The 12901-nt window shown below is 47.6% G+C and overlaps 1 protein-coding gene across 7 annotated transcripts in view; it reads left to right on the top strand.

The window, feature by feature from the left end:
* The window catches only part of Cracdl (CRACD like), a 106552-nt gene that overhangs the window by 52015 nt on the left and 41636 nt on the right, over positions 1-12901 (top strand). Inside the window, exon 1 of one of the 7 annotated variants that reach the window (XM_055607162.1) lies at positions 1255-1272. The exons of the other annotated variants lie outside the window; for them this stretch is intronic. The gene's annotated coding sequence lies outside the window, so the exon portion shown is untranslated. Of the gene's footprint in view, positions 1-1254; positions 1273-12901 lie in introns of those variants that run through there. 7 annotated transcript variants of the gene reach the window in all.

Raw genomic sequence — 12901 nt, 5'->3', positions numbered from 1 at the left:
AATTATCTGTGTTTCCATTAACACACATTCCGATATAAGAGAAAGATGGGAAGGAGGGAGGAGTGGAGACACGGAAGGCAAGGTAAACTGAGCGTTCGATTCTCAACGGTTCAGGCTTGTGCCTTGCGTCTGCGTGATTGAACTCCTCGGAGTGGAGAGGTGGAAGCCACCCTCACCACTGAGGTCAAGTTGAAAAGACACGGCAGTTAGTGCTGGAGCCCAGCCTTAAAGGGCTGGCTCCCGGCCGACAGCCGCAGCCACGTAGATACTCTGAGCCCCTGTGCACAGAGCCGCCTCCGGAGCCCGCTGACCTTCCTCCCTGAAGGGTGTTCTCGGCACATTGCAGTTCTGTGCACTATGTGAAGAGGGGCGCGTGGCTACGGCCGATGTAAACCCACTCGCTTAGCATGAGTAAATACATTGCAAGTCTCCTACCCCAGTTGGAAAATTCCCTCCAGTCCAGGAGACTGCACTTCTGCCGTCCCTCAAGCTACTGGGTGGTCCTCAGGTGCTGAGCTCTGCAAGGGACCTGCTTGCCATCCTGGAAGTGGGTATCGCCTGCAGATTGTAGCCAGAGAGTCTACCCTTAAGCTGCGTGTATGTGGACCTTCTCTTTGCTGCTGGTTCTAGGGTGTTCACTGACAGTAGCTTTCCGTTGCTTAGTTACGTAGTAACTTTGCTACATAGTAAACATTAGTTCTGATTCTGCCTGTTTTCAGGGGTCCGGGATAGCAAGGTGGCTTGTCCTGTGAACAGGCGTGGGAGCATGTCTTCCTATTTATAAGTTTCCTCAGTTGTGAACCTGCTAAACTGCAGGGATGCCAGTCATGGATGGACTAGTCTAGAGAACTCAGGTGTTAATTTCAGCACGTGTGTATGTGTGAGAGGGCTGTATTACCTTAATGTGCGCAGAAAGTTAAAAATAAACTCTTCCTTGCCCCTGGATCCCAGGGTCCTGTCCATTGTATGTGTGTTCCGCAGTCAGCGCCTGGTGTGGCTCACGTCTAGAGCCCCTGTTAAAGGCATCTTTACAAGACACACCCCAGCATTGCCATGGATTTATATCCTGTCCCCCCAAAATTCTGCAAATAGATTTTCTGAAGGAAGATTGTGAAGTCCGGAGCCTCCATGCCTAGCTATATTTGAAATAGTTGTTTGGTCAGAAATGTATTTTTTCTATGCTAATAACCTGAGAATGTCGGAACTAATGTTTTCACCCCTGCTCCTGTGGAAGCGGCCGCGCATCTTCATCTGAGAGCCGAATTTCCCTCGGTGAGTTTGTGTGGTGAGGGCTGCTGGTGAACTCGTGGAGTCCGGTGTCTATGCGTGTGTGCTCAGCTGGCTGGCCACATGCATTCCCCCAAGGAGCTTAATCTGCCTGTCTATAGTATAGGGTCTCCGCATACCACCAAGGCAGCTGTTAGGCCGTTTTCAGGAAACAGTGCCTTACATAAGGTCCTCTGCGTGCCTGTAAACAATGCTGTTGATTCTGTGGATGGCTGAGCCATCCCGTGTTTTCTTTGCAAAGAAACACTCCCAAGAGTTGTGGCCTGGTGCCTCATTCTCTCCTCCTGCCTCTGCTGTCCCTGCCCTGCTGGCTGAAAGGGAGCCTAGGAAGTAAACCAAACCCTCTCCGCCCCACCCCCAGGTTCCTCTACTCTCACACAGCAGGCCCTCAGAGCCCATCAGGCTCAGCTCCGTGTGACTGTAGTTCGAGGAAAAACAGGAATACCTCTCAGACTAATGAACTAAGTGTGACATGGTCAGGCTGAGCCAGATTGTAAAGTCTGTCCCTCAGACCCTGGAATGCTAGGTGGCCTTGGCAGTAGAATTGTGAATGGGGCATGCATGCCATCTCATTTTTAATAGGAAATTATCTTTCCTCTAGTTACTAGGAAGTAGTTTGTTCATTCATTCATTCATTCATTCATTCATTCATTCATTCATTCATTCAGGAGTATTCCTAGTGCCCCTGAATTGTGGCAGTGCCCTGATAGTACCTAATGTACTGCTTTTTTTTTTTTTTTTTTTTCATGGCGACCTTCAAATTTACATACTTAGCAAGAAAGGGGTGCTGCATCTCCAGGCCAATCTTCATTGTTGTTATTTTTTAAGATGGACATTAATTAAAAGATAATAAGAAGCTCCCACACCAATTGGCCCCCCCCAGTGCCTTCGCTTCCGCTCCTCTGCTCAGGGCAGGCTCTAGCAGCAGCTGCTGGCTGTCCTGGATGTCCTCTCCATTCATCCCCTTGCTCAGGAGACCCTGTTGGTGTAGGTCTGTCTCTTTCTCTGCCTCCTCCTCTTCCTGACACAGGTAGAGAAGGGTCACAAACAGCCTGGTGTCCCCTTCAGAACAGGCGGCATCCATGGGCTTAGACGGGGGCTGTAGTGACATCCCGCCTCAGTGTCTTGGCCTCCATCCCATGGGTCCAGGCGTCCACTGCCTCCATCCCTGAGGATGAGAACATCATTGAGCAGGAGGCCGGCGCTGTACCCAGACGGAGCCTTCTCGCCAGAACCTGGTGAGAACTGCACATTCCACTTGCCTCAATAATGTGAAAGTTACTTTTCTATAAAAAGGAGCAGGCAGATCCTCTCGTGACTCACTGGAGAACAATACTTTAAGTCATCATTTATTTTTGACTTCTTCCTTCCCCTGAGAGAGGGAGAGATTGATTACGCGTGCTGGCTCTGGAAGCAGGTGCGGGGTCAGATAATAGCACGAGCGTGCACTCGGCCAACAGGTGTGCTTTGTGAGTGGAAAGGCTCAGGGGCTGTTGCCATCCGTCGGAGGAGATGCGGACTTGCCCTGAGGGGCCTGGGAGCCAAAGGTGAAGAAGTTTGGAGGATGAGGAGAGTAAGAGAGCCCTGCATCCCACCGGACAGCAGCGTCCGTGGAGATTCAAGGCTGGGAGGATGTGGGTATCTGGGGTCGGGGAGCAGGGCTGGGGTGTGAAGCAGCTGTTTGTGGCCTCTGGTTCGAAGCCAGCCTGCCACCTCCTGACGACGTCTGGATGCCCCACATTTGTGTCACTCTGTATCTGCACCTCCATCTAGCGCACATCTGTCATCTTCCCTCTAGTGCGTGTGTGTGAGTGTTGTGCATTTTTGTGCAGTGCCCTGGAGACCAGAGCAGGTGTCAGATCCCTGGGCCTGGAGTTACAGGCAGCTCTAGGCTGTGTGATATGGGTACTGGGCTTCCTAACACACAGGCGGGGAACGCTCGTAGCCCCTGAGTCTCCAGCCCCACCTAGCCCTCGTTTCAGCATGAGTGTGTTGGAGACAAATTTCGTCAGGTTCCCTTTCCCTCCTCCTTTCCCCGCTCTGGTAACAACTTTGTTGACATAATAATTGACACGCCATGGTGTGCAGCCTTTCTACAGTCGGTCGGTCGGTGGGTTTCATCCGTTGTGCTTCTGCGGACACAATCTGACTTGAGAACGCTTGGAAACCCCCAGAAGAACCTTGTGCCCGTCGGCACTGACCTCACAGTGCTCCTCTCACTGGCCCACCCTTGGTCCGTTTTGTGTTTGTGTGTGACGATCTTCTACAGCGTTCAAAGGAATGCTCGTGCTAAAGGGTTATAATGAACTTTAACAGAGTGTAATGGTGTTCGGGTAGTACCTCACGCCTGTGCTAGAGCTGCTCATCTCTTTTAACTTCTCTCCGACTGTTCTGGAGACATTTTTTTCCTTGTCTTCCAATAGTTTGATTATAATGTATGTCTTGTTTTGGGACTGAGCTCAGCCTATGTGGATTTAATTCAGCTCCTGAGATGTTTCTGCTTATTTCTTTCATCAAATTTGGGGAGTTTTCACCAAGTCCGCTATACGATGTTCACTTTTATTCCATCTTTTTTTCTTTCCTTTCTTTAGATTCACCAACTTGCACTGTCCTAATTTCCAGCTTGTTGATTCTTTTGCCCACTCAGTTCTGCCTTTGAAGTCTTCTAGTCAGTTTTTCGCTTCATTCCTTGTACTTTCCATTTCCAGAATTTCTTTTTGTCTTCCATTTTAGGTTTTCTGTTGATAATTCAATATTGTTCATTCACTGTTTTCTTGATAGTCTCTCCATCTTTTGTTAGCCTTTGAGCCTCATTACGACAGTTGTTTGAAATCTTTGGTGTAGCCAACATCGGGCCTTTTTCAGAGGCATTTTCAGTTGGTTTATTTTTATCCTTCGAGCCGTATTTTTCTGTTCCTCTGCGTCCTGTGTGATGGTGTTGTTGCTGACAGTTGGACAGTGTAGCCCCATTGTGTTGTAATTCTAAAGCTCAGATTCCCTCTGTCTTCAAGGTTTTGTTGTTGCTGGGTTTCAGTTTTGGTTTTGCTGCTATGGACATTCAGTTGGTTGCTGTGTCTGTTGTTGGTGATCTGTGCGCAGGGTGCCTGCACCTTCCCTGAGCACACACAGTGACTAATTTCACTGATATGCAGATGCTTTTAAAGGACCTCACCTTCTGTTTCGTTTTGTTTGTTTTTCTTTTTTTGAGACGTGGTTTCTCTGTGTAACAGCCCTGGCTGTCCTGGAACTCTCTTTGTAGACTAGGCTGGCCTTGAACTCAAAAAGATTCCTGACTGCCTCTGCCTCCCTAGGGCTGGCATTAAAGGTGTTTACCACCATGCCTGGATGGAAGGACCTAGTCCTGACTACCTCTCCCAGGGGACATAGAGTTTTAAAGGAGTGGAAAAGGGTGCTGGCAGGCAGCCCTTGGGGACTTACCTGCTTGTTGGAAGGAGTCTTGCAGAAGAGAGGGGAGCTGCCACACGGCCTCTGCCTCTGCCTTTGCCTCATTGTGACCCAGAGCAAACATCCTCGAGGTGAAATAGCCTCAGAGACCTCTTTGCTCTTTCTGGATCTTACCAGCTGTGTGCAAGGTGCTCCTGGAACAGGTGCATTGCTTGCCGAGAGCTGGGGCCCTGGCCATGAGCAGGTCTCCTGGGCTAAGAGCAGACCTTGATTGAGATGAACCGATTTGCCGTCCACAGTGCCTTTTGGGAGTCATATAAGCCTTTATTAGAATGCAGAGTCGAAATAGTTCCACCGGACAGATTCTGCCTACTGTAATCCCTCTCCTTGTCCTCTGCCCTCTTTCCAGAATCCCCTGTGGCTATCTGGCTTTATTTCTCCTCTACGTTGTGCCTGGGATCAGAGTTGTGACCATATCGCAATTTTCTGTTTGACGTTTCGAGGAGCTGCCAAATGTTTCCAAAGTGGCTCTGACACTTTCCATTTTCACCAGCAATGAATTCATGTTCTCGTTTCTTCAAATACTTTCACACGCGTACATATTGTCTGAGTCCTTGATTCTAGCTGTTCTAGTTAGGAGGTAGCGGCTCACGGTGGCTCTGACCTGTCACGTGACTAATAACTTATGTCATTAAGAGTATTTTCAGGCGCCTCTTCTGTACAGGCTCCCATTTAGCCTCTGTTTTTAAATGGAATGGTTTAAGAAGACTTGCATAAGAATTACTTACACATCTCGTCTGTTATTCCCGAATCAGATACACAATTGGCATAGACTTTCTCCTGCTTTAGCAGTTGTCTTTACACTTTCCTAGTCCTTTGAGACAAAAAGCTTATCATTTTGATGCTAAGTTTTTTGTGCTGGTTGGCCCATCCGAGTTGTCACGCCCGAGCCTAGATCGGAGACTCTCTCCTAAGAACCCATGTGCACGTCTGGCACCTACAAGTAGCTCTGTGAGTCACATCATGTGTGTCGTGAGGTTGGACAACAGGTACACTTTTCATGTCGATGTCTCCTTGTCCCTTGGCCTCCTTGTTAGAGATAGCTGGCTCTCATAGTATGCATTTACACTGGCTCTGATTTCTAATCTCTGAGTTTATGTCTGTTTGCTAATCTAGTGAAAGCTTAACTAAAGTAGCTTTGTAAGGTTTTATTTTATTTTATTTTTTTAAATAAAAAGATTTGTGGCACTTGTGGTGGGAACTGGGATTTGAACTCTGCTCTTTATGAATGTGCAGCCAACACCCTCAGCCTCTGTGCCAAGCCTCTGTGCCATCTTTGCAGCCCCTTCGATAAGATTTGAGAGTGGAGAGTGTTTTACTTTCTATTCTTATTTTTCAAGATGGTTTTTACTCTGCTGGGTTTTAAAACATTTTTAAGTGGAGAAAGATAATTGAATAATAATAGTTATATGTTGTGAATTTTCCAGTGTTTGTTCTACCAACTATTGAAAGAGACCCCTGGCTATAGAAGTAACTGTTATAATTGAATCATCTCTCCATTTTGTAAATTTTTGCTTCAAAAATACATGGGTTCTCTTCTTTTAGGCCTTAATCTTCATGTTTATAATTAGATGTGTTTTTCTAACAGATTGAAAATGTTATTATTATTAAATGATGCTATTCTATCTCTGAACACCAGTTTTTTCTGATCTTGATATAGAGTCATTATCTTGGTCAGTCCAGAATATTGTTTCATTCCCACGTAATTATATTTTTTATCTGACTTCCTTAATTTTTGTTAGAAAATATACTTTGTTCCAGTTTAACCCTTTTTTTAAACTGACTTATGTGCATTGTTGTTCTGCCTGCATGCATGTCTGTGTGAGACTGTCAGGTCCCCTGGAACTGGAATTACAGACAGAGCTGCCATGTGGATGCTGGGAACTGAACCCAGGTCTTCTGGGAGAGCAGCCAGTGCTCATAACTGCTGAGCCTTCTCTCCAGCCCCACCTTAACCCTTTTAAGTGTGTGTAGACTATCAGGCCCCGGCACTGTGCATCCTGGAGTCTTTCGTGCGATCTTCGGGAGGCTGTGTGTTCTGTTGCTGTGTTTGCCGTTACCAGGTGGGGTGGCCTGTAGGTTCCTGATCAGTCTAGTTAGTGTCGTTCTTCGAGTCTTTTATGTCCTGTTGACACACTGCCTGTTTGTTCTAACAATTATTAAAAGTCAGGTACTGCCCTGCACATCCGTGTTTATTGTAGTGCTTTTATAAGTCACTGAGTCAATGTAGGTGCCAGTCAGCAGATGCATTGAGGTGTGTGTGTGTGTGTGTGTGTGTGTGTGTGTGTGAGAGAGAGAGAGAGAGATTTATATTTTAATGGTGTCCGTGACATACCATTGAAAGAACAGTTACATTGTTTGCATAAAAATTGGCATAATTGAGGCTTATTGTGCTGCCTGAAATGACATGAAGGGTTCGTCTGGTGAGCCACATCTGTCTTCCTAGAACTTGGGAAATGGAGGCAGAAAGATCAGGAGTTCAAAGCCAGCCTCAGTTATACGCAAATTTGATGCCAGCTTGGGCTACAAGAGGCATTACCCCTACTCCCCCAAACACACTACACACACACACACACACACACACACACACACCAAGTACATATTTTCTCTTGAATGTAGGTCAAGGCATGAGCCCAGAAGGAGAAGTTGTGGAGGACAGAGTTGGTAAGAACAGTAGCTAATGGTAGAGCAGTGATGAACACAGAATCTTATGTCCACGAATGAAGTGTCTTTATGAAACCTGTTGGTTTGATCAATTAATATGTAATAATAAAAGGGCTAAAAAGTCAGGTGCTGAAGTCGCTAACTATTGCTGGTTGATTGGCTGTTGTTTTTGAACTCTGCATCTGTCGGTTCAGGCATCGCGTCATGCAGCGTTGTATTAGGACACTATGTTTTTATGATGTTTTCCCGATAGCCTAACAATTCCATCGCTGTAAATTGTCCCTCTCATCTCTAAGAATGTTTTTGTTTTAAGGTTTATTTTGTCTATTATTAGTATAGTATTATTAGTATCTGCTGATTGTAGGATATGACATTTTATTTTCAACTTACTTGCATTTCTGAGACTAAACTTGTTTTTTACTTTAATTTTTATTTTATGTGTATAGGTAGCTTGTCTTTGTGAATGTCTGGGCACCACATGCATGCCTGGTGCCTGTGGGGCCAGAAGAGGGCAGCAGATCCCTGGAACTAGACTTTCAGATGGTTGTAAACCTCCATGTGGATCTGGAAACTGACCCTGGGTCCTCTGGACGAGCAGACAGCGCTCTTCACCACTGAGCCATGTTCAGCCAGCCCCTGAACATGTTTGTTTGTTTGTTTGTTTGTTTGTTTGTTTGTTTTTAATGTAGCCCTATAATTTTTCCCTCTTGAGTGACTAAACCCATTTGCATGGAGCATCGTCACTGACACGGTTAGCTGTGGCATTTGCCTCTCCATTTCTCCAGTTTCCGTTCCTCTGTAGCTTCTCCATTGCTGCTTTCCTCTGAGGTGGGCGCTGTCTGGCACGCATGTGACTTCTGAACTGATTTTTACCTACATTTTCTTCAGTTATTTTTAGTGGTTCATCTAGGCCTTCTAACACATATCCTAACATATCTAAATGAGTTTTATACTTGTGCCAGCTTACTCTGTGTGTGTGTGTGTGTGTGTGTGTGTGTGTGTGGTGTGTATGGCTGTGTATTCATGTTCATGTGTGTTCAGGACCACGTGTGTGCAATGTGCCTCCGGAGGCCTGAGAGTGACACAGAAGTCCTCCTCCATCACCGTTTGCTGTTCTGGTTTACACGGGGTCTTAGTTAAACCCAGAGCTCCCTCATACGTCCAGTCTGTGCAGTGTTCTGTTTGGAGATCCCGCCTCTGCCTCAGAGCACTGGGATTGCAGGCAGCCTCCATGCACACTCCGAGTTTACACGGACTCGGGGACCCCAGGGTTCGGAGCTCCATCTTCCCACTTCCACGTAGGTTCAGTCACTGAGCCGTCCCGTCACCTCCGCTCGTTTCACCGCCCCATTCCTTCCCTCTTTGCTCGGCTCTCATGGCCGTATGTATTGTATCTGTGTTTATGGGAAGCCCAACAGTTAGGACATGACAAAACGTCCTCTGTCCTTTAAAGAAGCGAAGAGGGAAAGAAAACAAAAATGAATCTATGGAGAAAAGAATAACCACCTTCTCTTTACAGATGTTGGCTTTCTTTTGTCCAGGGAGGCAAGACTCTGTTTCCTCACTCGCAGGTTCTAGGAGAGGGTATGTCATGCTCATGCACAGGCACACGGGAGCTGCTCGTGGGAAACAAGTTCAGCCAAATGGGCAAGGGAGTGTGTGTGTGTGTGTGTGTGTGTGTGTGTGTGTGTGCTTTTTAAGTCGGTTGGAAGAAGGATGGAGAAAGACCGATGCAGGCGTACGCTTTCTGCGAGAATTCCCTACAGCATTCTCTTGCTCTCAGTGCTCTGTGGTTGTGTGTGTGTGTGTGGGGGGGGGGGGTCGTGTTACTGTCTGGTATTGCTTTAAGGCTTGGAACTTAGCAGTGATTGTAAGGGGAATGGATCCCACGGTCCAGCCTTGCACGCAGGCGCACGTGGTGTTCGCAGGTCATTTGTGTAGCCGGGAACCTCTATCTCGAATGCCTTTATTTTATTTCAGTTTTTCAACTTAACCTTTTATGTTTATGTCTGTGCATCGAGTGCACGCAATGCCCATGCCGGCCAGAAGAGGGCGCCAGGTCCGCTGGAACTGGAGTTAGAGACCATTGTGGGTGCTGGGACTCAAACCCTGGTCCTTCGGGAGAGAAGTCAGGGCTCTTAACTCTTGGACCACCTCTCCTGCCCCCTTGCTAATTCTTAACATATCGTTGTCTGTATAGAGTCGATACTGAGCCACTTCCCTGTAAAATGCCAAGACTCACAGCCACACCCGGATGGCATGGGCCCATGTCTACACACATGGCTCGCTCAGCCACGCTGGCTTTCTTTAGGTGGTCGCGTTCCTTTAAACAACAGTAGAGAAAGACGTTGGACTTCGTAGATATTCCCGTGTAGCTGTCATACCCTCTATATCTCATTCTGCTTTCCCCCATGCTGAAGAATCTCTTTGTCATTCCCAACTCATGTCTTTTATCAACAGTCTTAGGTTTCCACTTACCTAAATATTTGTGTTCAGATGTCTGTCTGTTTACATATGCTCCACATTGGCAGGGTATTCCTCTGGATTGGAAGCCCTGGCACAGGGCATTGCGGATTCCTTTCCCATGTTTTGAGGGTACCATTTTGCCTCCTCGTCTTACCCACGGACCACTCGTGTCGCTGTCTCGTGTTGCTGCCTGCATCCACTGTAACATTCCCCTTTGAGTGTTGCCCGGGTTTTGCTTTTAACACAGTTTAGGTGGGTAGATAATTGATGATATGTGCATATATGTGTGTGTGTGTGTACAGACGGACATATGTACGTGTGTGTATGTACATACACATATGCATTATTTTTAAAAATTAGGTTAATGTTTATTTTTATATGTCTGAGTGTTCTGCCTGCCAGTATGCATGTGCCCTGTGCATGTGTCCAGTAACTGCAGTCAGGAAAAGCTTCGGGGGCTCTGGAACTGGAGTTAGAAAGAGTTACAAATTACCATGCAGTGCTGGGAACCGAACCCGGGTCCTCTGCCCGAACAGCCAATGCTCATAACCTCTGAGCCATCTCTCCAGCCCCACATCTTTGTTACTGAAGGGTAAGCGTGCACCTGCTACTGGGGCTCGGTTGCACCTCTGCTAGGTCATCCGGCATTGTACCCTGACACAGACACCCTGTTCACACTGACCTCTCTTCTCCCTGGTTTAAGAAGGTAGCTTCCGTTGCCTTATCTGATGTCTGTCTCCAGTCTGCTGCTGAGAACATTTGGTGACTATTTCACTTAGGAAACGACACTTTTGTCTTTAAAGTTTGCATTTGTTTCTTATATTCTATTTGCTCCTTGCAACCACATTTTTCTTTTTAGGCCTCAAACTACGTCTTTCAAAAGTTTGTTCTGTAAGCAGCTGGTCACTTGGGCTCACTCTCTGTGAATCAATGTTGTTAGTGTGACTATTGGGCGCATTTTTGTGTTTCGGAGCATGCCTAGCACATTTGGATTCTGCGGTAGACACTGAGAGCACCATTGCAGGAACTCTGGAATCTGTGTTGTTCTCTGAAGAGTCTTGATCTTGCTGACTATTAACCTGGCAAATCTCCATCTTTGCCCATCTCCTCTGTAATGGGTAGAAGAAAATCTCCACTCATTTTCCTCAGTTTCCCACATGTTGTCTCCTGCCTGGTTCCTTGACATAACCTCAATATATGTACAATCTACAGGCACCAAGAACTGTGGGAGACTGTGCTGAGATAGCAGCACTTCTTGCAAGTTCGAGCCTTTCCGAGGTAGCCCTCACATGGCCATCTGTCCAGAGAGCCCTAACTTCTGTTCTTTGGGTCAAGTCTGCTCTTTAGCCACCTCACTACACGGATCTGAAGGGCCCTCAGGGTGAAAGCCTCGTGCGTACTAACCCTCCCGTAGCCATTTCCTTCACTCAAGATCGGCGATAGGCTAATGTCTGCCTACTTCTGCTCCATACTTCCTTCAAAATAGTCAAAACACCAGTGCCCAGTCACCCATTATCATTGGCACCAGGCTTGCTTTACCGCAGGCCGCACCCTTTAAAATCAAAGGGTATCATTTCTCACAGTTAAGAATTCATGTTGGCAGCTACCTTCTGTCCCTGGAGCTTTCTGCTGGAAATGCTGTTGCTTCCCAGAGAATAACACTGTTTCCAATAAAGGCATGAAGCTTGCTGGGTGCAGAGACCCCGATAAACATAAACCCTGCCATGGGATGAGAGAAGGTAGGAGGCGGGGTGTTGGGATGGAGGTGGGAGGGGACCAAATTAAAGTTGTTGTATTGTTTTGTTTTAGACTAGCCTCCCCTGAGGCTGACAAATGCCTGCCGCCAGCCTTGGGGTGCATTGTGAAGGGTCCAGGAGGCTGTGAAAGAATCCATAGGGCGAACACCAGAACTTTCACTTCATAATTGCATGCTTAGCTGTATGGCTCTAGTGCACAGACATTTCTCCATTGTGTAGGTAAATTCAGTGGATTGGAACATTTAAAATAACGTATTAAAACGAGTGGTTCATGTGGACAAATGTAAAGGGTTTTGAGTAGACACTGCAGCTGCTGGTATCGCTGAACTCTTAGCTGGGAAGGCGCCCGTGGTCGCAGTTAGAATGGAGAGAAGGAGCAGGGCAGCCCCCACGCTGAGGCTTCTTTTGGAAACCGGGCTCCCCTGGAGTGTGTGGGTAGCCACAAGCACATTAAGTACTGCACGCTGCAGAGGGGGCCGGAGGAGGACAGCCAGCATCCCTGTGAGTTAATCAGCACCCCTGAGGAGGCCCCGGAAGTCTACACTTAGTCTGAAGAATGGGTTTTCTTTGGCTGGGACTTAAACTCTGTCAGAAAAACAAGGGCAGGGGGTGGGGAGGCCAGGTGCCTGTGTGGGTTGAGTATGCCTTCCTATAGGAAGCCAAAGATGAGCTTGCATACTGTGGCTTTTCGCTGGGCTCCACAGAGGAGGAGACAATCCTCACGAGGGCCCAGCAGAGCTGGTGTGCTGCTAGAGCTGTGATGTTTCCCTGCTTGAGTGCCCATCCAGTACAGACACTTCTCCGTTTGTGTCGTCTGTGGTGGCCTCTTGGTTCAGCGGCTCCTCGGGGATGATGGATGTGTCTCGCCAATGACCCTGCTGCAACTTGAGTGAGGCTTAGGAGGCTCTAGTGTCAGCCACCTGGTGACTGACAGTGGTGACCCTGAAGTGAGCCGTTTGCTTGGTTCTCATGAGATGAAATTGGCACCCGCACTAAGATATGGCAGTCGTATGCTGGGGGCTTGATTGTGCACAGACATGAGTACCTGGCACCCACAGCAGTGCCCAGCAAGCCCTTGCTCCGTGCCGGCTTCTGGTCCTGTGAGGGATGCTGGCTTCTGGTACTATGGAGGATGCTGGCTTCTGGTCCATGAGGGATGCTGGCTTTTGGTCCTGTGAGGGATGCTGGCTTCTGGTCCTATGGAGGATGCTGGCTTCTGGTCCATGAGGGATGCTGGTTTCTGGTCCTGTGGAGGATGCTGG

The sequence above is a fragment of the Psammomys obesus genome, unplaced genomic scaffold (genome assembly GCF_907164565.1).
Source record: "Psammomys obesus unplaced genomic scaffold, mPsaObe1.curated_primary_1811, whole genome shotgun sequence".
Taxonomy (NCBI): domain Eukaryota; kingdom Metazoa; phylum Chordata; class Mammalia; order Rodentia; family Muridae; genus Psammomys; species Psammomys obesus.
This window is presented reverse-complemented; position numbering and strand designations above follow the sequence as displayed.